Source organism: Sinocyclocheilus anshuiensis, unplaced genomic scaffold (assembly GCF_001515605.1).
Source record: "Sinocyclocheilus anshuiensis isolate Anshui unplaced genomic scaffold, SAMN03320099.WGS_v1.1 scaffold111, whole genome shotgun sequence".
In the NCBI taxonomy this organism is placed as follows: Eukaryota; Metazoa; Chordata; class Actinopteri; order Cypriniformes; family Cyprinidae; genus Sinocyclocheilus; species Sinocyclocheilus anshuiensis.
Window position 1 is genome coordinate 417,443 of NW_015552549.1, and position 3,632 is coordinate 421,074.

General features: G+C 37.8%; 1 pseudogene; it reads right to left on the reverse strand.

Moving 5' to 3' along the window:
- Positions 1–1,232: 1,232 nt before the first annotated feature.
- LOC107664314 (desmin-like) overlaps positions 1,233–3,632 on the reverse strand; it is a 15,620-nt pseudogene continuing 13,220 nt past the window's right edge.

Genomic DNA, 3,632 nt, shown 5'->3' on the forward strand with positions numbered 1-3,632 from the left:
GGGGGGGGGGGGGGGGGAAGACAGAGTGACTTCCTCTCCTGCTGCCCATGTTTCATATCCACTGAATTAAAGGAGTCAGTTTTGCTGCACAGGTCAGTTCAACCGCACCTCAGGCCTTACGGATGGGCTTCAGTTCAACAGGAATTCACGGGTCTTGGATAATCTTATCTAATCCATTATTAGCTGCATTTTTCATCTTAAATGCACAGATAACAAGCCTTTGATAGGGTTAATAGTGCAGGGCGCTTACAAGTGAGGGTCAGTATGAAGATTGAAAGGCTTGCTGGGTAAATCTCCACAGCGCTCCATTTCAAGACTTCAAAGGTGGTGAAACGATATGGCACTTGACTGACAGAAGGACGATTGTGGTCTCTTTCAAGTCCATGTCGGCAGAAAACACTCCCATAAAAGTGAAATGTATTGAACTTAAGAGTTCAGAAAGATGAGGAAAAATATGGATTTCAAAGGCAAATATTTACTTAAATGCTCTAAGTTGTTGCATAGAAGAGAGTCAGTATTCTCAATTAAAAACGAGCTGCAGATGATAAGAGACAGGCAAAATGTCCAATAGGTCAATAAAAATGTGAAGTACTGCTGTTTATTTGTTTTTGGGGGGAGGGGTTACTATCTGTCAATAAGTTTGTAACAACTTCTTAACTAATAACCTTTTAATTAACTTTTTTTTTGAGTAATTTTGCATAGTGAAGCTATATTCTTCATTTTTCTGTCCATGTATGCAGGACACAATACTTATTGAATATTTGAAGGATTGAATACACAGGTAGTGTGTATACATGGTAGAAGAAATCGAGTCTCTTATTCCAAACTACAAAAATGGACAGTGCAGGAAAGGTTAAGTTGAGATTCAACAGAGCACAAGAATTTTTTTTTTTAATGTTTTTTAAAAGTAGTCTCTTACACTCACCAAGTCTGCATTTATTTAATCAAAAATACAGTAAAAACTGTAATTTTGTGAAATATTATTAAAATTTAAAATATCTCCGAATACTTAAAAATGTAATTTATTCCTGTGATGGCAAAGCTGAATTTTCAGCATCATTACTCCAGTTTTCAATGTCACATGATCATTCAGATCATTCATTCTAATTTGATGATCGCTGATTTGATGCTCTAGAAACATTTCTTATTATTAATGTTGAAAACCGTTGTGGTGCTTAATATTTTGGGGATAAAAATAGGATGCATTTTTCAGGATTCTTTGATTAATAGAAAGTTCAGCATTTATTTGAAATAGAACTCATTGGTAACATTATAAATGTCTTTAACATCACTTTTGTTTAATGTATCCTAGCTGGATAAAAGTACTGTTTCTTTAAAAAAGAAATTTTACCGACCCCAAACTTTTGAACGGTAGGGTATGCATGTGTGTCAGTGACAAGGACTATGAAACTCCAAGTAGAAGATTCCAGTGCTGAAAACCCCCCATCACGATCAACACACTCCCACTGCTGCACAGATCCAGTGTTTCTTGAAGACCCGGGGTTACCTGCCACTGACCTGTTATCAATGAGCTTGCACGAACTCCCTGAAGTTCATCTGTCAGTGAAGGTTTACATCTGCTCAGAAGGTTAAGTGTGTCTGACAGCTGTTTTCTTTGCTTTCCTGATTTGTGAGACTCACTGTTAAGGGTTGAATTGTATGTGGTTTTAGTGTTTCTTTGTGTCCGCTTCAGTCCAGAGAAGAGCATCACCTCTTTTTGCATCTTACAGGCAGCTCAGTCTCTCCTCCTCTTCTTCAACCAAACCCCTAGAGCAGGAAAAAAACAAAACAAAAAAAACAACTCAATCTGCTTTTATTTGACCCAAAGGTTAGCCTGGGGCATCTGATACTTTTTACACCCTAGTAAGAGCAATGTTAAATCTAAATTTCATCTGCACTAGTGAAGTTAGGGCAACTATTACAACACCAATCTTATTGTCACATGGTTCAATGTAACACTAAACTAAGGATTATCTATAGGATATATAGATTATAAGGATAAGCAACTGTAGATCATGATGAAATGTCTGTTGAGAGGCTACACAGATGCTGGGATAAATGGTGTAGAGTCTGTAACGTTTTAAACTTGTAATGATGCTGAATGTGGCATCAGAGATACTCGTCGACAACCAGCATCTGGCAAAAACTACATTTGGGATTTTTCACAAGCCAAATGTCAATGGAGATGGCAGCACAGTGTCATTAGGGGTTTGTGGAGCAGACAGCTCTCTAAAGGAGACTGGAGTAATGAATGCTGAAAATTTAGCTTCACATTACAGGAATAAATTACAATTTTAAATGTATTAAGATAAAAAAAAAAAACAGCGATTTTAAATTGCTATAATATTTGACTCTTAGCTTTCACTTTTAGTCTATTAAACTTTTTACTGTATTATTGATCAAATAAAAATATGACCAAAAGATATTGAATATTTAAATATTTAACTGATCCCAAACGTATCATGTTAATGTTAATGTATGAGCAATAATAAAAGCAATGCTTGCCTTCACACAGCACCACTAATGATCGTCATAACATGTATCACCTGTAAGCAGCAATTTCTATGTCTAGATTCATCTTCTGATTCAGCAGTTCTTCATAGTCCCCACTCTGATCCTTCATCTGGAACTGAAGATCAGCCTCCTTCTCCTCCAGCTGACAAATGTAATTCTGAACAGAGACAGCACAGTGGTGAGATACTGAGAACTGCTGCAGTAGAATACGATCAGTGAGCGTTTGTACCTCCAGCTCCTCTATCTCCTCCAGGTATTTGGCTTTCTTGGCTTCTATTTCGGCCTCCAACTCGTCTCCACGCTTCTCCAGCTCGGTTACCTCTTTCTGCAGCTCTGCAATCTACAATCACACATATACAGCACCAGTAAAGATTTGGACACACCTGACTGAATGTATGTGTGTGACCTAAGGCTTGTGATTAAATGTTTAAAATTATGTACTGATGCATGCATTTTTATTTATTAAAAATATATAAAATAAATAATGGATGAGACAAGATGGTACAGCACAGCCAACAATCGTCCACAATATATTGGGAGCTCCTTCAATACTCTTTAAAAGGCATCTTAGGTGGCACCCCATGAAGTTGGCCAGAGTGTGCAGAGCTATAATCTAGACAAAGGGCAGCTAATTTAAAGAAGCTAAAATATAAGAATGTTTTATTTGTTTAAAGGGGTCATATGATGTGATTTCAATTTTTCCTTTCTCTTTGGAGTGTTACAAGCTCTTGGTGCATAAAGAAGATCTGTAAAGTTGCAAAGACTAAAGTCTCAAATCCAAAGAGATATTCTTTATAAAAGTTAAGAGTCAACCACGGCTACCTAAAATGGCTCGTTCTAACACACCCCCACATGTCTACGTCACGATGTGGGAAGATTTGCATAACGCCGCCCAATCATTCACACAAAGACAGAAGGCGTAACTTTTATTCTCGCTGTAGTATTGTTGCTGCCGCCATGTTGTGAAGGCGCTGTGTGTTTTGTTGTGAAAGTGAAACTACTTTGTTTGGCCTTCCAAAAAAGGACTATATCCGCTTCATCATGCCTAGAGCTGATCCGTGCTGGTCGGTGAGGAAATACATCAACTTCACGCTGTGGATCGCCGGATCGGCTTTCAC